Here is a 24,001-nt window from a genome sequence, read left to right as displayed (position 1 = left end):
CATACACTCACCTAAAGAATTATTAGGAATACCTGTTCTATTTCTCATTAATGCGATTATCTAGTCAACCAATCACATGGCAGTGGCTTCAATGCATGTAGGGTTGTGGTCCTGGTCCAGACAATCTCCTGAACTCCAAACTGAATGTCAGAATGGGAAAGAAAGATGGGCTACAACAGCAGAAGACCCCACCGGGTACCACTCATCTCCACTACAAATAGGCAAAAAGAGGCTACAATTTGCACGAGCTCACCAAAATTGGACTGTTGAAGACTGGAAAAATGTTGCCTAGCTCTGATGAGTCTCGATTTCTGCTGAGACATTCAAATGGTAGAGTCCGAATTTGGCGTCAACAGAATGAGAACATGTGTCCATCATGCCTTGTTACCACTGTGCAGGCTGGCGGTGGTGGTGTAATGGTGCGGGGGATGTTTTCTGGGCACACTTTAGGCCCCTTAGTGCCAATTGGCCATCGTTTAAATGCCACAGGCTACCTGGGCATTGTTTCTGACCATGTCCATCCCTTCATGACCACCATGTACCCATCCTCTGATGGCTACTTCCAGCAGGATAATGCACCATGTCACAAAGCTCGAATCATTTCAAATTGGTTTCTTGAACATGAGTTCACTGTAGTAAAATGGCCCCACAGTCACCAGATCTCAACCCAATAGAGCGTCTTTGGGATGTGGTGGAACGGGAGCTTCGTGCCCTGGATGTGCATCCCTCAAATCTCCATCAACTGCAAGATGCTATCCTATCAATATGGGCCAACATTTCTAAAGAATGCTATCAGCACCATGTTGAATCAATGCCACGTAGAATTAAGGCAGTTCTGAAGGCAAAAGGGGGTCCTACACCGTATTAGTATGGTGTTCCTAATAATTCTTTAGGTGAGTATATAACCACACAAAGCCAGGTATGTGCAAGCCAACAATCTATCCATAAGATAGGTAGTCAGCATGCCTTACCATGGCAGTCTTGTGTGCAATGAGACATTCAAGCCCATCTCTCCTCTGACTGAGAGCTTGTAAGCCTCAAAGTTGCCTTATCTGAGTTGGATAGCTCGGGGGACCTGCATACCTAGACCATTATGATTATGGTGCCTAAAATGTAAAAAAAAATTGGGATGCCAGCTAACTCTTCTCTCACTACTTAGGAGGGCTGCATAATAAATCTAAGTTATGACCATTCTATACTGATTTGTCATGTAAACTCATTTTCATAAACATGGTCATATTGGAAAGACATGCCAATAATGTTTCAGCTGAAAAACTGATTCTGCTAATTTGCATGTCTTTCCCATATATGTATACAAGCTGAAGGACCCGGCTTCACACGGGTATATTCCATCTATGTAATTTAATGTTTGTGTGTGTCGGTAAAAGATATCGACAGTATTGACTATAACAGTGACATCTACAGTACCCCACCCCCTTAACACTGACCCCCCCACAGTGCTGCGTCTCTTTAAAATGGGACGTCCACAGCAGCCCACCCCCTTAACTTTGACGTTCACAGCAGCCTGCTTCTTTAACAGTGAGTTCCACAGCACCTCACCCCCTTGACAGTGACCTCCACAGGAGCCCCCCCCCTTAACAGTGACCGCTAAAGCACCCACCCCTTAACACTGACCATAGGTTACATTCCCTTAACTGTGACCTCCACCATTCCCAACCCCCTTAACAGAGACCTCCACAGTGACTGCCCCTTTAACAGTGACATCACAGTACCCCGCTGCCTTCACAGTGACCTCACAGTACCCCGCTGCCCCTTTAATAGTGGCCTCCACAGTACACTCCTCCCTTAACAGTGACCCACACAGTGCCCGCCCTTTTAACTTTGACCTCCACAGCGGCCTGCCCCCTTAACAGTAACATCCACAGCGCCCTCCCCTTTAACAGTGACCTCCACAGTGCCCAAGGCCGCCATCATGCTGGGAGCAGGGAAAAGGGGGGCAGAGTTATGGCTTGAATATGATGTAGGAGAGGTGGGTGGACACATTGTGGCAGGAGGCGGGCCTGGGCTCCTTCCTCTGGGCACCTTACTGGCTCATTTGCATACCAAATAAACTGGATTTTCAGAGGATAAAAAACATCTATTGCTGGAACAAAGGCACATCTGGAAATAAGGTACTAAGTGCTTTTAGGCCATGGCTTTACTTCCTGGTGACAGATTTCCTTTAAAGCTGACCTACAGCAGTGAAGAAAAATGTCTGGGTTGTTATGGAAACCTGGTGTAGAACTGTGTGTATGTGGAGACTAAGGGCCTGCGAGCTTCTATTGGCTGATAACGGTCATGTGACCAGGCTTCTATTGGCTAATGCATTTTTTGGGGAATATCTCAGGAATGGTAAATCCTAGAGAGCTGAGACCCGGTCTAAAAGCTTCCCGGACACCTGATGTAACTGTGTGCCAAATTTCGTGATTGTAAATGCGACGGTGCGATCCTTTCTCAGGGCTCTATTGTAAAGATGAAATACTGCGACCACATTGGTGAATAAAGAAATAATTTTTATACAAGAGTGCTGCCGTTTTTCTACTTCATATTTGGGATTGTTTGCCAGATCCATTGGCTTGCACCATTGCACCATTGCACCATTGGCTTGCCTTCATATCCATTTTTTGCTGTGCTGCCATTTTTTATTTGAGAGATGGAGAGAAAAATGCAGCACCCCAATATTTCAGTGAAAATATGTGGACATCTTTATTCACCCATACTTCTACAACATTTCAGCTCAACTCAATGGAGCCTTTGTCAATATATTATACTGTATATATACATATATATACACACACAGTGAAGTACTACTGACAAACACTGGGTGGTAGTACACAGACATTACATTAGAAGTCTATTGCTTCTATAAAATGTAATTTGGTAACATTCTGGACAGTGGTATATACACTGTACTACAAGTGAAACTCCAAAAATTTGAATATCGTACAAAAGTCCATTTATTTCAGTAATGCAAATTAAAAGGAATTGCATTAATGCAGCTTAATATTAGAATTTTGTGAAAAGGTTCCATATTCTAGGCTCAAAGTGTCACACTCTAGTCAGATAATTAATCCATACCCCCTGAGCAAAGGGGACCTGAGATTGTGACTTTGGGGTTTCATAAGCTGTAAGCCATAATCATCCAAATTATAACAAATAAAGGCTTGAAATATCTCGCTTTGCCTGTAATGAGTCTCATATATTAGTTTCATCTTTAGAGTTGCATTACTGAAATAAAGAAACTTTGCACGATATTCTAATTTTTCGAGTTTCACCTGTATAACTTTCCATTATAAAATGCATTACAAGTTTAATGTAAAAAACATTGGGAGGACTGGATCACTAATTAAAGTCTAAAAATTGCAAGACCGGGAAAAAACGTGCCATTTACTTCTGCAACACAGAGAATAGTCTTGGTTGTTTCACTGAGACATCAGGGTAATAGCGAATACTGAAGATGAGAATATGTACAGACGTGGACAAAATTGTTGGTACCCTTTGGTCAATGAAAGAAAAAGTCACAATGGTCACAGAAATAACTTTAATCTGACAAAAGTAATAATAAATTAAAATTCTATAAATGTTAACCAATGAAAGTCAGACATTGTTTTTCAACCATGCTTCAACAGAATTATGTAAAAAAATAAACTCATGAAACAGGCATGGACAAAAATGATGGTACCCCTAACTTAATATTTTGTTGCGCAACCTTTTGAGGCAATCACTGCAATCAAACGCTTCCTGTAACTGTCAATGAGACATCTGCACCTCTCAGCAGGTATTTTGGCCCACTCCTCATGAGCAAACTGCTCCAGTTGTGTCCGGTTTGAAGGGTGCCTTTTCCAGACTGCATGTTTCAGCTCCTTCCAAAGATGCTCAATAGGATTGAGGTCAGGGCTCATAGAAGGCCACTTTAGAATAGTCCAATTTTTTCCTCTTAGCCATTCTTGGGTGTTTTTAGCGGTGTGTTTTGGGTCATTGTCCTGTTGCAAGACCCATGACCTGCGACTGAGACCAAGCTTTCTGACACTGGCTAGTACATTTCTCTCTAGAATTCCTTGATAGTCTTGAGATTTCATTGTACCCTGCACAGATTCAAGACACCCTGTGCCAGACGCAGCAAAGCAGCCCCAGAACATAACAGAGCCTCCTCCATGTTTCACAGTAGGGACAGTGTTCTTTTCTTGATATGCTTCATTTTTTCGTCTGTGAACATACAGCTGATGTGCCTTGGCAAAAACTTCGATTTTTGTCTCATCTGTCCACAGGACATTCTCCCAGAAGCTTTGTGGCTTGTCAACATGTAGTTTGGCATATTCCAGTCTTGCTTTTTTATGATTCGTTTTCAACAATGGTGTCCTCCTTGGTCGTCTCCCATGTAGTCCACTTTGGCTCAAACAACGACGGATGGTGCGATCTGACACTGATGTTCCTTGAGCATGAAGTTCACCTTGAATCTCTTTAGAAGTCTTTCTAGGCTCTTTTGTTACCATTCGGATTATCCGTCTCTTAGATTTGTCATCAATTTTCCTTCTGCGGCCACGTCCAGGGAGGTTGGCTACAGTCCCATGGATCTTAAACTTATGAATAATATGTGCAACTGTACTCACAGGAACATCTAGTTGCTTGGAGATGGTCTTATAGCCTTTACCTTTAACATGCTTGTCTATAATTTTCTTTCTGATCTCTTGAGACAGCTCTTTCCTTTGCTTCCTCTGGTCCATGTCGAGTGTGGTACACACCATATCACCAAACAACACAGTGATTACCTGGAGCCATATATATAGGCCCAATGGCTGATTACAAGGTTGTAGACACCTGTGATGCTAATTAGTGGACACACCTTGAATTAACATGTCCCTTTGGTCACATTATGTTCTGTGTTTTCTAGGGGTACCATCATTTTTGTCCATGCCTGTTTCATGAGTTTATTTTTTTTACATAATTCTGTTGAAGCATGGTTGAAAAACAATGTCTGACTTTCATTGGTTAACATTTATAGAATTTTAATTTATTATTACTTTTGTCAGATTAAAGTTATTTCTGTGACCATTGTGACTTTTTCTTTCATTGACCAAAGGGTACCAACAATTTTGTCCACGTCTGTACATGTGGAAATTTCTTTATAGTCCTTGTGGAGGGTCTCATGTATTGAGCAGGTAAAAATTTTCGAAAAATATGCCTGTAATTGAAAAATGGAGGCGAGTCATAAGTGGAATGTTTTGGACACCATTAAGATACAGTAATATCATCATTATAATAAAGCAAAGGGAAACTAATAATAACTAGTAGTAATAATAGGAAATATCTAATTAATAACTAATAATTAACTAAAATGAATACAGCCCTAACAGAAGGACGGCATACTGTTGGCTGATATTGTGGCAAAGTAAAGAGCAGGAAGCTTGCTCTGGGGCTACCACCAACCGTGAAGCAGGACCAGCTGGGGCCAGCCTCTCCAAGGTTCCTATAGAAACTCTAAGGACTTCTGCTGTCCATAGTTTGTAGGCCCTTGTTGCCAACAAACTACGATGGTGGTGGGTGTGTGATGGTGTCTGGGCGCTATGCCTTGTCATGACCTGGGAAAGTTGTCATAAACATGAATTATGTACCTAAAGAAACCTTAACGAGAATGTGTCACCAGAAAATGGTATATTGTTGAAATCACACGGCGACACTGGTCACAAGAAATCCAGCACGGCTGGATTTCTTGTGACTGCCGCGGCGATCCCATTCATATCTATGGGATCACCGCTGCTCAGCAATCCTGGCCGTGACAGGTGTCGCCATGTAGCCCTTGCCTAAGGGCTCATGCACACGAACGTATTTTCTTTCTGTGTACATTCCGTGGGTTTTTTTTGCTGACCATATGCGGAACCATTTACTTCAATGGGTCCACAAAAAAATGGAAATTACTCTGTGTGCATTCCGTTTCCGTATATCCGTATTTCTGTTCCGCAAAAAATAGAACATGTCCTATTATTGTCCGCATTACGGACAAGGATAGTACAGTTCTATAAAGGGCCAGCTGTTCCGTTCCGCAAAATACGGAATGCACACAGATGTCATCCGTGTTTTTTGCGGACCGCAAAATACATACGGTCGTGTGCATGAGCCCTTAGTCTTACCTTAGGCTGGCACACCGTTCACAATAGATGATGGACACAGCTCGCCTTCTCACCCTCCTCTGCACGGGTCACTGAGAATGTCCACAACGACACTCTCCCATAGACGTAATCTCCAGACTACAGGCTTCTATGGTTCACATGGCAGCTGTAACGCATATCCCATATGGCCGCACAGGATGGCTGCTCTCATAATTATGTACAGAGAATACAATAAAAATTCTACAATCAGAAAACAAAAACAGATGAAAAACAATGTTTCAGTGCCTGGTTTTAATTTGTAAAACCAATATATAAATTCCCATTAAGATGGTTTTCTACTTTCGACCGCCGCTGTCTATACAGGTTCCATATTTATAGGCTAGTTGAGGGGCGTTTACTAGTGTTCTATTTGTCTGGGTGACATCTGGAGGGGGCAGATACTTTTTCACATGGCTCTATATAAAAGAACTGCTATTATTGCAGCTTCCTAATAAAACCGTAGGGTTCCCAATTATTTTAAGGCTTTCCTAAAACTCAAACGGTCTCATGGATCAAAACTATTGCAGAAATGTTGAACATGAAAGCCACTGGGGTTGACGGTGATTACTATTATCCAATGTCTATAGGAAAACGCCAAGCTACCCCTTTATTTTGACCATGTCAGGTCTATGGGAGAGGTTTATATCATCCTGCTTTCTGTATCCCATATGCGTCTCTCTTCTCCATATTTTTGGCACTTTATTTCAGAATCACACATATTAATATTTTAGATTCTAACGCCTTTTGAACTAATTATAGCACCGGCTGCTAATTAATTGGTGATGAGTACACACAATTTGAAATTCCTCTAAGACCTTCGGCTCTGTGATATGAATACAGAACAGTTACATAAATGAAACTAAAATAGCTTTCATCTGGAATCACATAATCCCCACGGAGGGTCCAGCGCTAACAAACTGATTAATGTAATTCACTGAGTTTAGATTTTCAAGGTATATTTGATTTTCTATTATTAGAGGTCTGCCGGCTTTCATGCACCGTGCGCTTCCATGGGCTATATGTTGCTTTATTAAAAACTGAGATTGTGCACCCCCTCCCCCGCCTCTTCCAGTCATAAATGATTGCACACAGCTGCTGCACTAATAACAACCCAAAATACTAAAGTTTGGGAACACACATCTGTCCTGGCAACTCAAACCTTCGCCCTAAGTACTGTCAGAGGCCAGATATCGCTGCAGCCATGAAAATGTGTCTCACTAGAAACTGGAGAGGTAGTTTTACAGCCTGGAGCCGGTAACAACATTCACACTGGATTAATTCAGCTCTAGAATTTATGGTGTAGCAATATTTCGATAAATAAAAGATAGATAGATAAAGATAGATAGATAGATAGATAGATAAAGATAGATAGATAGATAGATATACATAGACTGGAAAGATAGATAGATAGATAGATAGATAGATAGATAGATAGATAGATAGATAGATAGATAAATAGATAGACTGGAAAGATAGATAGATAGATAGATAGATAGATAGATAGATAGATAGATAGAGAAAGCTAGATAGATAGATAGATAGATAGATAGATATACATAGACTGGAAAGATAGATAGATAGATAAATAGATAGACTGGAAAGATAGATAGACAGACAGTCAGGGATATTTAAAATGAAACAAACAAACTAAAATATATATAAATAGATACTTTTTGAAAAAGTGCCTTTTTTCACTCCACCCTCCCCACTTTTCTTTTTAAAGGGGTTTTCTCATCTCAGACAATGGGGGCATATCGCTAGAATATGCCCCCATTGTCTTACAGGTGCGGGTCCCTCCACTGGGACCCGCACCTATATAAAAAACGGAGCCCCGAAAGTAAAGGAGAGCGCACTGCGCATACGCAGCCACCCTCCATTCATTTCTATGGGGCTGCCGAAAATAGCCGAGCCTCTGCCCCATAGAAATGAATGGGAGCATGGGGCGCGCATGCGCGGCACGCTCCCATTCACATCTATGGGAGAGGCGGGGATTAGCGCTTGGTGGTGGACGGACCCCTGGGAAAACTGGGGTCCTCCAGCCACAGCACTCCCCGCTCCTTTCTTGATATAGGTGGGACCCGCACCTATAAGACAATGGGGGCATATTCTAGCGATATGCCCCCATTATCTGAGATGGGAATACCCCTTTAAGAAGTCATAGGAGCTAGCTGATTAATTTGGCATACAGCTAATTAACATAGCTAACCACACCCACTTTTCAGGCACACTTTTAAAATCTTTATGGTGTAAAGGGAACCATAGATCTCCCCCCCCCCCCCCCCCCCCCCCCACACACACACAGGGTTCATTTTGGCTTATAACACACCATGACTGTCACCAGAGGAGTCTGATAGCCACTTACTCTTCATTCCTGCCCCCTCCTACCCAAAAAGCTTCTTGATGGTGGACATCAGGCCTGAGGCCCCTTTCACACGGGCGAGTATTCCGCGCGGATGCGATGCGTGAGTTGAACGCATTGCACCCGCACTGAATCCCGACCCATTCATTTCTATGAGGCTGTTCACATGAGCGGTGATTTTCACGCATCACTTGTGCGTTGCGTGAAAATCGCAGCATGCTCTATTTTGTGCGTTTTTCACGTAACGCAGGCCCCATAGAAATGAATGGGGTTGCGTGAAAATCGCAAGCATCCGCAAGCAAATGCAGATGCGGTGCAATTTTCACGCACGGTTGCTAGGAGACGATCGGGATGGAGACCCGATCATTATTATTTTCCCTTATAACATGGTTATAAGGGAAAATAATAGCATTCTGAATACAGAATGCATAGTAAAATAGCGCTGGAGGGGTTAAAAAAATATAAAAAAATATTTAACTCACCTTAATCCACTTGATCGCGCAGCCCAGCTTCTCTTCTGTCTTCATTTTAGCTGTGTGCAGGAACAGAACCTGTGGTGATGTCACTCCGGTCATCACATGATCCATCACATGATCTTTTACCATGGTGATGAATCATGTGATGGACCATGTGATGACCGGAGTGACGTCACCACAGGTCCTGTTCCTGCACAAAGCAAAGAAAGAAGCCAGAAGAGATGCCGGCTGCACGATCAAGTGGATTAAAGTGAGTTAAATATTTTTAAAAAAATTTTAACCCCTCCAGCGCTATTTTACTATGCATTCTGTATTCAGAATGCTATTACAGGGAGTGCAGAATTATTAGGCAAATGAGTATTTTGACCACATCATCCTCTTTATGCATGTTGTCTTACTCCAAGCTGTATAGGCTCGAAAGCCTACTACCAATTAAGCATATTAGGTGATGTGCATCTCTGTAATGAGAAGGGGTGTGGTCTAATGACATCAACACCCTATATCAGGTGTGCATAATTATTAGGCAACTTCCTTTCCTTTGGCAAAATGGGTCAAAAGAAGGACTTGACAGGCGCAGAAAAGTCAAAAATAGTGAGCTATCTTGCAGAGGGATGCAGCACTCTTAGAATTGCAAAGCTTCTGAAGTGTGATCATCGAACAATCAAGCGTTTCATTCAAAATAGTCAACAGGGTCGCAAGAAGCGTGTGGAAACCAAGGCGCAAAATAACTGCCCATGAACTGAGAAAAGTCAAGCGTGCAGCTGCCAAGATGCCACTTGCCACCAGTTTGGCCATATTTCAGAGCTGCAACATCACTGGAGTGCCCAAAAGCACAAGGTGTGCAATACTCAGAGACATGGCCAAGGTAAGAAAGGCTGAAAGACGACCACCACTGAACAAGACACACAAGCTGAAACGTCAAGACTGGGCCAAGAAATATCTCAAGACTGATTTTTCTAAGGTTTTATGGACTGATGAAATGAGAGTGAGTCTTGATGGGCCAGATGGATGGGCCCATGGCTGGATTGGTAAAGGGCAGAGAGCTCCAGTCCGACTCAGACGCCAGCAAGGTGGAGGTGGAGTACTGGTTTGGGCTGGTATCATCAAAGATGAGCTTGTGGGGCCTTTTCGGGTTGAGGATGGAGTCAAGCTCAACTCCCAGTCCTACTGCCAGTTTCTGGAAGACACCTTCTTCAAGCAGTGGTACAGGAAGAAGTCTGCATCCTTCAAGAAAAACATGATTTTCATGCAGGACAATGCTCCATCACACGCGTCCAAGTACTCCACAGCGTGGCTAGCAAGAAAGGGTATAAAAGAAGAAAATCTAATGACATGGCCTCCTTGTTCACCTGATCTGAACCCCATTGAGAACCTGTGGTCCATCATCAAATGTGAGATTTACAAGGAGGGAAAACAGTCCACCTCTCTGAACAGTGTCTGGGAGGCTGTGGTTGCTGCTGCACGCAGTGTTGATGGTGAACAGATCAAAACACTGACAGAATCCATGGATGGCAGGCTTTTGAGTGTCCTTGCAAAGAAAGGTGGCTATATTGGTCACTGACTTTTTTTGTTTTGTTTTTGAATGTCAGAAATGTATATTTGTGAATGTTGAGATGTTATATTGGTTTCACTGGTAAAAATAAATAATTGAAATGGGTATATATTAGTTTTTTGTTAAGTTGCCTAATAATTATGCACAGTAATAGTCACCTGCACACACAGATATCCCCCTAAAATAGCTAAAACTAAAAACAAACTAAAAACTACTTCCAAAAATATTCAGCTTTGATATTAATGAGTTTTTTGGGTTCATTGAGAACATGGTTGTTGTTCAATAATAAAATTAATCCTCAAAAATACAACTTGCCTAATAATTCTGCACTCCCTGTATTTTCCCTTATAACCATGTTATAAGGGAAAATAATACAAACTACAGAACACAGATCCCAAGCCCGAACCGAATCTCACGCGAGTGCAAAACGCATTACAATGTTTTGCACTCGCGCGGAAAAATCGTGCATGTTTCCGCAACGCACCCGCACCTTTTCCCGCAACGCCTGTCTGAAAGAGGCCTGATAAATGAACACAAACGTCTTTCACCTAACAGCTGTCCCATGTCTATGATCACAGTCTGGTAGTACAGTAGGTGGCCAGGTAGGACCATTAATAAAAGAGATGAGTGCCTCCTTCAACCTTACAGAGGAGCCATCACCTCTCCTGAAATGTATGTTTTAATAACTACTTGTATTTCTTGTGTAATAACAATTTTGGAGCATCTATTCTTATGACTGTATGTTATGCCATTGCTCTATTATTTCTACTAGAAGTTATGGATAAATTGCTAGGAGTTTGCAATGTAGGTCTAGATGGGTGTAACCAGTTTTTGGGGAAAGGGGGTGGGTTGTCCCTGCACTTATTGGGTAGTGTCAGACTGTGCAGGGACACACCCCCAGTTGATAACACCCAGCTGTACCTTCATTGCAAATTGCAGGCAATTCATTCATCACTTCTAGAAGGAATAATAAAGGGATAGCACAATGTAGAGTCATAAGAAGAGATGTTCCAGAACAGTCATTACATGGGGAATGCAAGTAGTTACAGACAAGTCAGGAGAGGTGACAGCTCCTCTTTAACCTTGCGTAGCCCGCTATTCAAAAGAAGGACCATTACATGCAACTTCCAAAAACAGGTTTGTGAAACCTGGACACGGCCCTTGAAATTAGGGACAGTTGGCATCCCCGAGACAAATTGTTCCCATACTTGTCTGCCTTTGATTAGGCAACCCATTAAGAATCATATGACATTCTGGTGGCTTCATACATAAAGTACTGCAGCCCAGGTCATTGGATAGCGGCTCGCTGCTTTCAAAGCATTCATCAGATATCGGATGACACGCGGCACAATAACCCAGCAGCCGGGCTTCACCGGCTTAAATCACTATATATTCCCACAGAAAGTAAGTAGCAGAGTGTTTATGGCAGGCAAGGAAAACATGGCATGAATGCTGGGAGCTGGCGGGCACACAGCTGGCACCGGGGTCGCACGTATTTTTATGCGATGTCTGGGTTGTTTCGTTTTGCCCCGGCCATGACATCATGCTGTTAATTTACTGGAGCTGCCACCATAATGAACAGAGGCAGGCTTTTAAATAGCGACCAATCACAGCGCAGCTTTCATTTTTCAAGGGCAGAATACAAAATGAAAGCTGCGCTGTGATTGGTTGCTATGGGCAACAGTCAGGTTTTTCTCCTTTTAGACAGTTGTATAATGGACGCTCCTGTGCTTCAAATTACATGGACTTTTAGACAAATAGATGGGGGGGTCATTACTAGCAACTGGTATAGTCAAAGGGGTAGCGGCATAATGTTATTTGGTGTTATAAAGAGTATAATTACTGAGAATCCAGCACCAGATCATCCAGAAATGACAGTAATCTGGCCTGCAACAAAAATAGTCCATTGCCGGATTACATGGCGCATACCTGATAATCCGGCATTGATGCCATGCAATGGACAGCAGAATGTTGGAAGTAATTGTCCTGTGTGGGCCTCACTAGATACATGCCTAGCTATATTTACAGGTCCCATGCCGCTCCATTACTTCTACGGACCCAATAGTGGTGTAGGCTGGGTGCTGGAGTCAGTGGTCTTCATGGGGATTGGCCCGGTAATCAATAAAAAAAAAAAGGAACTGACATAGCTTTCATGACTACGATGCTAAATAGGAGCCACAATGCTAATGTGAACATAACCTTAGCACTAGATAGAGCACTATTCATCTGATGGGTGCGGGAAGTGACCCATCCTAAAAGTGGTACCCAATAGACCACTCTAAGGCCTCATGCACACGACCGTTTTTCGGGTCCACATCCGAGCTGCAGTTTTTGCGGCTCGGGTGCGGACCCATTCACCTCAATGGGGCCGCAAAAGATGCAGACAGCACTCCGTGTGCTGTCCGCATTCGTTGCACCGTTCCGTGGCCCCGTAAAAAAAAATATAGCATGTCCTATTCTTTTCTGTTTTGTGGACAAGAATAGGCATGTCTACAATGGGCCACCCGTTACGTTACGTAAATTGCGGAAGGCACACGGGCGGCTTCAGTTTTTTGCGGATCCGCGGTTGGCAGACCGCAAAAAACGGCACGGTCGTGTGCATGTAGCCTAAGGGCCAGTTAACACTGAGTTTTTTGGGTGCTAATTTGGAGCATTTCAGCCTCAAAATCAGCTCCAAAAAATGCCTCAAAACAGCCTCCCTCCATTTCAAATGAGAAACAGCAGTTGCTTTTTTTCCACGTGGAAAAACTAAGCAGCATGCCCTATCTTGGGGCAGAATCTGCTCTGAATCTCGCATTGAAATGAATGCTCCAAAAACCTTGAGCTGAAAATGCAGTTTTGTAGTGAAGTGAACACCTATTTGTTAAAAAAAAAAGATGCGTAAAAAAATGCGCTGAAAAAAACATGCGTGGTTTCCACGCTGATTGTTTCAGCGCATTTTCAAAATCTGTCATGTGAACAACCCGTAAGGGTATGTTCACATAGCAGAGTTTGAAAATCTGTCTACAAAATTCAGCATGGAATTCATACGTGTTTTTTCTGCGCATTTTTTTTTTTTTAACCAATGGATTTTCAGCTTGAGGTTTTTGCACGGATCCACGCCAAAACGTCACGGAAAAGGCACAAAAAATGCATGGACACGTACTGATCTATTATTTTTGCTTCCCATTCATTGCAGATTCTTCCCCACGATAGGGCACGCTGCTTCTTTTTTCCATGTGTAAAAAAATAAATAAATGGGAGGCTGTTTTGAGATAGAAATGCCCCAAAATCAGCACTCAAAAAACTGTGTGTGAACTGGTGCTATGTCTGCTCCATCTTAGATGCATTGTGGATAAACTCAGTGGTGGACTTTACTACCAAACAAGTCAAGCAAATGCTTGGAGCCCCAGAGATCAGGGACACCATTCTGTCCGCAAAAGGTTAGTGGCACCATTAAATGGAGCTAATCCAAATGCGGACCCGTGGTAGTTCAGACTGCAAATCGGCAGCAGAAATTGAGTCAGCCATATGTCATGTGAACATACCTTTAACGCATACCTGAGTTTAAAAAAAAAGCATAATGACTTTGCTTCTTTGTACAGTCATAACTGTAAAGAAACAGGTCTTTTTAGGCTTTCCAAAAGTTTTTTTCAGCCATATTATTCCCTGTTACAGCTGCACAGCTAGATGCATTTCACTCAGAAGCAGAGGGCGTATCCCTTCTGTGAAATCTGCCAGCACTGTACTGTTGTGATGTCCTTTCCTTTACTTTTCGCTAGGTTTGTTTTCAGCTCTGGAGCTCACAGAACAGATTAGGAGGGGAACATCCCACTTACAGACAAACAATGCTCCTATAATCTTTAAAAGCAGTGCAGAGCAGTTCTTTGATCAGGCTCATGATCTCAGCTAGCTCTGACACGCCCCGATTCCCTGTGATCCATCTTCTGAGTCTCTCTCACAAGGGACGGATCTTGCCAGACCACAGGCAGCGGACTGCAAAGTAAGTAGAAGTAAGACCCCTAGTGGCTATGACTTCAGGTTTTTTTTCAGGTGGATGTAGGCATATTTTTTTAAATAAGTTATTTAGAAATTTGCTAATTACACCATTCTCTATTAAATTAAATAAACTTGTGTGAAAGTACAGTGACTCTTTAAGAGTCTATTGAGTTTGGGTCCTGAGAATAATTTTACTCTGGGGAGTCCAAGGGAACCCAGTCCGACCCTAAGAAAAGTAGTGCTCTTTCTGTTGGGAAATTTTATATTTTTTTCCCACTGTCATACAACCCGTCTCCTCCCCTTTAAGCTACTTCTATTCCTGTTTATTACTGTGTCATAGTAATGAAGCACATCATGGTCATAACAAGATTGCACCAATGTCAGAACAGCATAAATCAAAGTTTGTGCTCTACTAACTTAAAACTGGTAGGGAAACATGTAGGCGCAGATATGTTAAATAGCTGGAGTGTTTTCTGAAATACCAACTGTCATCAGCGAGCGGTACGAGCCAATAAACAACTGGCAGACAAAATCACCGCAGACAGTAGACAAGTAAGCGCGGAGTATTGAATGATTTCGTACATTGCAAAAATATAGACACAGAGACAGAAATCTGGCTTCTTGTGTGGAGCCAACAGGCTGACTTTATACGGTGGATTTACTTAAAGGGGTACTCCCATCTAATAAAGTTATACTCTACCGCAAAGATATTACATCACTATATAATCCTAAGGGTCTGACATCTGGAAACCTCCACCTGTCTGGAGTATGAAGGGGCCGCAGAACTTTTTTACCTGCAAAGCAGCACCCTGGCTACCTGTAGGGAAGTGCGGCATGGTCCCAGCTCTTCTGTGCAGGGGAGGTGGGACTTATCAGATAGCGACGTGCCTTTAAAAGCAAATGGGAGTGGACTACGATGCACCATTTTGTTCTAAATATGCGCAAAAATTGTAGCGTAAAGTTTTCTCTCAAAGTACGGCAACTAAAAGTTGGTATAGAGTCAGAGAAAAGTATCTATCCCTACCATCCAGCCTGGGCCCCTGTAATAAATCTGGTGCCAGTCTAGACAGCCTGTCTAAGCTTGCGCAGTCTATAAGATTAGTAAATCTTTTGTACTCTGGTTCTCCTCCTTCTATCTGCCACATCTAGTGTTGATAGGGTAGCAAGTAGACATGAGTTCACCTTTGATGAATTGGTTTGCTTCAGGTTCGCAGAATTTTTGGAAAGAGAGACTAGGAATATTGACTAGCCTACAACAGTCATCACATATATCATGTATAAAGTATTAACTGGTCTTCATAATAAAATAGTACCCACCCAGAGGTCCACCCAAGGCCTCTTAAATAGAAAAGCTGATTCTATCTAAGAGTAGTGATGAGCGGCAGGGGCAATATTCGAATTCACAATATTTAGCGAATATTTTGTAGAATATTCGTCATATATTCGAGAATTCGCTGTTACTTTCTTGATTGCGAAAATCGGCAATGTAATATTCGCGCAAACCGTGCGCAATACAGGCGTGGGTCACTTTTGCTACATTTTCCAAGCTGCTAGAAGTTTCCTGAGACTGGAGAAAATGGTTGGCACGGCAGAACATTAAAAATGGCTTTATATGCAGATAGGGTGCTCCAATATATTTGCGATTGCGCTAATCGACACTAATGATGCGAATATTTTGGCGCAATACGTGAAACTTCACATTTTAGCAGGTCTGCATGTATGTATGGACAGCAGAACCTATCACACTACCTAATACCCCGCACCGCAACAGCTACACTATATCAGGATATAACCTACACTGACTATCTGTATTATATGTATAAGCTATCTATCTAATGTAGTGTGGAAAGCGCAGAGCACAGCAATAACACTGTTGTCTCTCTCAGAACTCTAAAAAAAACTGTGAAAAATGGCTGCTGGGGAGGTTCTTATATAGTAAGGGGTCGGCAACTTTCCTATTGGTTGCTAGGGATGTTGCTAAGCTCAGACAAAGACTTTGCAGTCTTCTCATTGGCCAACAAGCAAGAAACAGGGAGGGATCATGGGTTCAGAAAAAAAATAACTAGAATATTCGAAAATACGAATATATATCACTATATTCTAAATATTCGCGAATTCTCGAAGTGCCGATATTTGCGATTAATATTCGCGTCCAACACTAATAAAGAGCTCTTTTTCCTGAAAGAGCTAGTTGTAGATATGAGGCTGGCTTAGCTATTTTTCTAGTTTTGCAACATAAGTGTGATTAAAAGGCTAAACAATGACTGGAAGGATATAGTATAGTTGCTAAACTCTCTACTTACCATTTTGATACTATTTTATCTCTCTCTCTGCAATTCAGCTGAAACGAATCACAAAAAATTGGGTTCTTACGCCTCTTTCACACGGGCGTCCTGGATTTGCTCCGGGTGCGTCGCGTGTGCATTGCGGGAAACCCGCGCGAGTGCGCACTCAATTTCAGTCAGTTTTGACTGCGATTTTGTTGCGTTGTTCAGTTTTTATCGCGCGGGTGCAATGCGTTTTGCCCACGCATTGCACCCGCAATGGTTATAAGGGAAAATAATAGCATTCTGAATACAGAATGTTTAGTAAAATGTGGCTTGAGGGGTTACAAAATATATTTTAAAAAATTAACTCACCTCATCCTCTTGTTCGCACAGCCTCCATCTTTTTCTTTTTTCTTCTTTCAGGACCTGCAAAAGGACCTTTGACGTAATCACGCTCATCACGTGGCGAGCTCGGTGATGTCAGCGCAGGTCCTGCTGAATAAAGACAGAAGATCAAAGGTCCTTTTGCAGGTCCTGAAAAAAGAAGAAAGAAGAAGATGTCGGCTGCGCAAACAAGTGGATGAGGTGAGTTAATTTTTTTATTATTTTTTTAACCCCTCAAGCCACATTTTAGTAAGCATTCTGTATTAAGAATGCTATTATTTTCCCTGAAAATCACACTGCATCCGTACTTGCTTGCGGATGTTTGCGATTTTCACGCAACCCGATTCATTTCTATGGGGCCTGTGTTGCGTGAAAAACGCAGAATATAGAACATGCTGTGATTTTCACGCAACGCACAAGTGATGCGTGAAAATCACCGCTCATCTGCACTGCTCCATAGAAATGAATGGGTCTGGATTCAGTGCGGGTGCAAAGCGTTCACCTCACTCATTGCACCCACGCTGAAAACTCGCCCGTGTGAAAGGGGCCTTAGAATCAGAACTCTTTGGGAAATTCAGGACGAATTCTGAACTGGTAGAATCGATTCTCTCATCCTCAGTAGGAAGGATTGGGAAGATGGAGTATATTATCCCATTACGGCAGACTGAGATTACACACAGGGCTTCTTTATAGTCTGTAACCGTGTAGACCAGGCATGCTCAACCTGCGGCCCTCCAGCTGTTGTAAAACTACAACTCCCACAATGCCCTGCTGTAGGCTGATAGCTGGGAGTTGTAGTTTTGCAACAGCTGGAGGGCCGCAGGTTGAGCATGCCTGGTGTAGACACACAAGTCTGCAAAAGAGATGTAGACACAAAGCGGTAAAATATTTTAATCAGACTTATTAGTAAAAGTTCATTTGTCTTCGTTGGAGCAATAAAAAAGCTTTAAAAGAGAAAAATTCCAATTGGGCACAATACTGAATGTGACCACAAGATGGGAGTAACATTTCTTCTTGTTTATGCATTGTGAACTATTTTAGAGTAGCATGGGTATACACTCTTACAATGTGTGTGTGGTTTTTATTTTGACATTTGTATATTTGTTGAAAAATATGACTTCCCCTGGGGCAAATGTCCTTGCCAGGGCAACCTTGAGCCAATAGATTGACATCTGATTTTTGGCCACCCGTCTCAAGTCATAAGAGTTAAAAGCACCCACAACAGTTTCGTACAAGAAAATAATTTTTTGCGAGTTATCATTCACGTTTAGAACAATGAAGGAAAAACATTTCATACCCTGTACATGGAGAAGTCACAAGTTCACGCTGTCCTTAGAGGCATTATCCTGCGGCAAACTGAAAATTTCCATACACATAACACAATGACTGACTATGTATCAGTACTTTATAAATGTATCACTGACAGGTGTGCCCTGCAGGGGATGGTGATGACATCCTGTGATCTACCGACGCCCCCTTAGTAGTGGATATGAACTTATTGCCAGTGATCATTCATTCCAGTGCATTGTCTCAGCAACCACAGACATTCCAGTATGAATGAGATGATACGAGCAGCTATGTGCTTCTTGTTATCCTTTTATTTTATAGTACACTGTATTACTAATACATAATAGAAATAATAATAACACAAATCATAATGCACTGAAATTACTATAGACTGTCATCCAACAATCTAAAAGGTTGGATAATCCAGCATACAATCGTGATACAATACCACATTTGGACCTAGTGCTGAATAAGAGCCGGGAGAGAGGAAAGTAAGTATGCAGTCTGATCAGGGGTCTGAATATTCTTTTGTCTGATCAGGGGTCTGAAATTATTTAGGATTTTGTTCTGGGGTCTGATATAATATATGAGATCTTAATATATTTAGCCATACCCCTCAGAAGGACCACCCCTGTTTTGCTACTGCTCAAGTATAGGCTCCTTCAGGTTAACCCTTTATTAATATTTTTTAAAATTTGTCTTTGAAAATTCTCTTTTGTGTTTACATTGCATTCACCCTTCTCATCAGAGGTACAGTACAGACCAAAAGTTTGGACACACCTTCTCATTCTAAGAGTTTTCTTTATTTTCATGACTATGAAAATTGTAGATTCACACTAAAGGCATAAAAACTATGAATTAACACATGTGGAATTATATACATAACAAAAAGTGTGAAACAACTGAAAATATGTCATATTCTAAGGTTCTTTAAAGTAGCCACCTTTTGCTTTGATTACTGCTTTGCACACTCTTGGCATTCTCTTGATGAGCTTCAAGAGGTAGTCACCTGAAATGGTCTTCCAACAGTCTTGAAGGAGTTCCCAGAGATGCTTAGCACTTGTTGGCCCTTTTGCCTTCACTCTGCGGTCCAGCTCACCCCAAACCATCTCGATTGGGTTCAGGTCCGGTGACTGTGGAGGCCAGGTCATCTGGCGCAGCACCCCATCACTCTCCTTCATGGTATGGTCAAATAGCCCTTACACAGCCTGGGGTCGTTTGGGGTCATTGTCCTGTTGAAAAATAAATGATGGTCCAACTAAGCGCAAACCGGATGGAATAGCATGCCGCTGCAAGATGCTGTGGTAGCCATGCTGGTTCAATGTGCCTTTAATTTTGAATAAATCCCCAACAGTGTCACCAGCAAAGCACCCCCACACCATCACACCTCCTCCTCCATGCTTCACGGTGGGAACCAGGCATGTAGAGTCCATCCGTTCACCTTTTCTGCGTCGCACAAAGACATGGTGGTTGGAACCAAAGATCTCAAATCTGGACTCATCAGACCAAAGCACAGATTTCCACTGGTCTAATGTCCATTCCTTGTGTTCTTTAGCCCAAACAAGTCTCTCTATGTGACTAAAGTGTTCAAGGGAATTTCTCTCCAATTGACAAAATAATCCGACATGATGAGATCCATCATGCCCAATCCCTCCTACCCTCAATGACCAGCTGCCATGCACTTCAATCAGGCCACTATTGGCGGGTTCGGCCAGCATTAATCTAATGTATGTGCAGGGTGTAGACCATGGGAAAATGCCAAATGCTCATCTATTAGTTGAATTTCTTACAATGTATCCTCGACCCCCAGTCTATCAGTCATAGACGGCCCATTCTCTATCTACGTGTGCTGTCACTGTCTGTGTGTTCTTTCTCTCCCTAAAAGCTTCTTTGGTCAGCTTCCTCCGCTGCATTGATATAACTGCCTGGGCGGCTGCCGGCGTTATTTATTGACTCTGGATGTTTATTGGATGATACCATAAAAACAGCAATTTAACTATAATGAGGCTCAATGGCTTCCTCTCTCACGCTTCTCAGACGCCTCCTCTTAGGTGTAGCCACCCCTGAAACATCGTATTGATCTGTTTTTGGGCTATCTAATAGCTTTTAAATCTGTAATTGACTTTGTCCTCTGCAGGACAGAGATCATGAGTGGACATAGAAGCTTATCATGAATTAAGCATTTCAATCAGTACAATCTCTCCTACTCATTCTTCTTCTATGGCTTGCAATGCAAGTCCGTGGGCATTTTAGATATTTGGATACAGCAAGTGTTGGACTGGGGATCCTAGGGGCCACCAGAGAACATGATTCGGAGGGCTTACTCCCCACATATACACTCACCTAAAGAATTATTAGGAACACCATACTAATACGGTGTTGGACCCCCTTTGGCCTTCAGAACTGCCTTAATTCTACGTGGCATTAATTCAACAAGGTGCTGATAGCATTCTTTAGAAATGTTGGCCCATATTGATAGCATAGCATCTTGCAGTTGATGGAGATTTGAGGGATGCACATCCAGGGCACGAAGCTCCCGTTCCACCACATCCCAAAGATGCTCTATTGGGTTGAGATCTGGTGACTGTGGGGGCCATTTTAGTACAGTGAACTCATTGTCATGTTCAAGAAACCAATTTGAAATGGTTCGAGCTTTGTGACATGGTGCATTATCCTGCTGGAAGTAGCCATCAGAGGATGGGTACATGGTGGTCATGAAGGGATGGACATGGTCAGAAACAATGCTCAGGTAGCCCGTGGCATTTAAACGATGGCCAATTGGCACTAAGGGGACTAAAATGTGCCCAAAAAACATCCCCCACACCATTACACCACCACCGCCAGCCTGCACAGTGGTAACAAGGCATGATGGATACATGTTCTCATTCTGTTTACGCCAAATTCGGACTCTACCATTTAAATGTCTCAACAGAAATCGAGACTCATCAGACCAGGTAACATTTTTCCAGTCTTCAACAGTCCAATTTTGGTGAGCTCGTGCAAATTGTAGCCTCTTTTCCCTATTTGTAGTGGAGATAAATGGTACCCGGTGGGGTCTTCTGCTGTTGTAGCCCATCCGCCTCAAGGTTGTGCGTGTTGTGGCTTCACAAATGCTTTGCTGCATACCTCGGGTGTAACGAGTGGTTATTTCAGCCAACGTTGCTCTTCTATCAGCTTGAATCAGTCGGCCCATTCTTCTCTGACCTCTAGCATCAACAAGGCATTCTCGCCCACAGGACGGCCGCATACTGGATGTTTTTCCCTTTTCACACCATTCTTTGTAAACCCTAGAAATGGTTGTGCGTGAAAATCCCAGTAACTGAGCAGATTGTGAAATACTCAGACCGGCCCGTCTGGCACCAACAACCATGCCACGCTCAAAATTGCTTAAATCACCTTTCTTTCCCATTCTGACATTCAGTTTGGAGTTCAGGAGATTGTCTTGACCAGGACCACAACCCGACATGCATCAAAGCCACTGCCATGTGATTGGTGGACTAGATAATCGCATTAATGAGAAACAGAACAGGTGTTCCTAATAATTCTTTAGGTGAGTGTATATAGAACATGTGTATTCTCACTTGTAATTGCATTACAACCTTTGTTGCTATTATTGCACACAATAAGGTATAATAGGTTGCGAAATAAATAAATTATGGTGACAAGTGATTAGCTCCAAAATCACCTCAGAAAGGGTCTGCCTTCTGCTGAACCTTTGGGGTCCATTATTATTTTTAAAGAGACAGAGAATTCCAGAAGATGTATTGGGGTGGACTGGCGCGGCCATGGGCACACATGGTTATGATAACATGCAATGATACTGCATAGCAACCTTAGTGACAGATAGGGGTGCTGGTTTATCTCTTGTCCAAATTTAGGAATTTATTTCTCCCTTTGACTTTCCTTGCTCAGCCATCTTCTTATTTCTTAGCCATTTACATTCTTCTCTTTTTGAAGAGTTTCTTCATCAGCTGTGTCTGTACTATTTTGCCATGAAAAAGAAAAATGTTTCCCCCGGACTCATGTCCCCTAATGCTGCCTATTGGTGAAACGGAATGACGTATAAAATTTAAACAAAATTGAATATACTACGGTATATTTTAATCACCGCGGCATTTAAAGAACACATTTACCCAGCTCACTCGTTAAACCTATGTGAAAGGTTAAATCCCCCAAAAGAAACACAACATAAAAATTCATGAAGAATAAAAAAAAAAATTCTAACAATACTGTCCTTATTTTTCTTTTTTCCTTTAATTCTACTTTGTACCATATTAGAATCAAAAGTGAGCGATGAATAAAGAAGTCTGTATGTGCAGGAGAAGATCACTTTCTTCCTTTTCATTCTCACCATCCTGTGTCTGGCTGTAAGACAACGGGCTGCAGCAGGAGACTCTCCGCACTGTTCTGTCTGAAATAACAAAGAATGGAAAACCTTATCTCTTACTTGTCTGCCATGCAAAAATGGAAGAGGTCATGAGGATGTCAACTCTGCTAGTTTGGTACAAATTGTGTCTCCACTAAACCGTGGCCACTTTTGAGAATAAAACAAATCCCTGGCGAGTATGGTGTACAAAGTCATTCCTTTTGGTGTCAATTTCTAAAAATATTTAAAAAGAATAGTACATTACCCTTATGTCAGGATTGCTTTTTTATTTGCATCAACCTACCCAAAAAATGCTAAAAGTTAAACACTAGTCTTTATAGGATAGTACTATAATGAAAAAGCACCATCAACGCCCATTTCATATTTCCAAGAAGAAACACCTGGAGTCATTTGCAATAATCTTCAATGGACAGCTGAGACAAGAATGGACATCCTTGTACAATACAGTGTTGTAATTCAGAAAAGCCCTTGATCTTCAGCCATTTCACATTTTATAGGTTTCATGTCAGCTTTGATAAGGGTCCTTCAACATCATATTTAAATATACCTATTATAGAGCCCTCTATCAGGGCAGCTTTATCAGGAGTAGCACATCTGCCTAGTAACGCTGTTATATTGGGGATATATTTCAGTCAGGAGTCAATTCAAGAGACTGCTTCAAACAGTATCTGGAGGCCCAAAAAGTTTAGAAATTAATAAAAAGTAATGGAAAAAGAAGCAAAATATTATAGAATATAAAAATATTATTAAAGGGAACCTGTCATCAACTTTGGGCTGCCCATACTAATGACAGCATAAAGTAGACACAGGTGAGTTGATTTCAGCGGTCTGTCATTTAAAAGTTAAAAGTAAGTGGTTGCCGAGAACCAAATCTCACAATCATTGCAGACTGGGCCTGGAGAAGAGTCCCGGCCACCTGAGAAGAGTCCTGGTTATTCATGATCTCCTGCTCTCCCTCCCACCTGCTGGTGACTGACAGTCTTCTACAGAGTTTTCTCCCTTTCTCTCTAGGAGAGAACTGCCAATCATCAGCAGATGGGAGGGAGAGCAGGAGATTAGGAATAACCAGGACTCTTCTCAGGTAGACTTGACTCTTTTCCAGGCCTGGGCTGCAATGATTATGATGCTGGTTCTCGGCAACCACTTACCTTTAGCTGATGAGTGA

The sequence above is a fragment of the Bufo gargarizans genome, chromosome 8 (genome assembly GCF_014858855.1).
Source record: "Bufo gargarizans isolate SCDJY-AF-19 chromosome 8, ASM1485885v1, whole genome shotgun sequence".
NCBI lineage: Eukaryota > Metazoa > Chordata > Amphibia > Anura > Bufonidae > Bufo > Bufo gargarizans.
The sequence above is the reverse complement of the archived record's forward strand: the minus strand, read 5'-3'. Positions refer to the sequence as shown.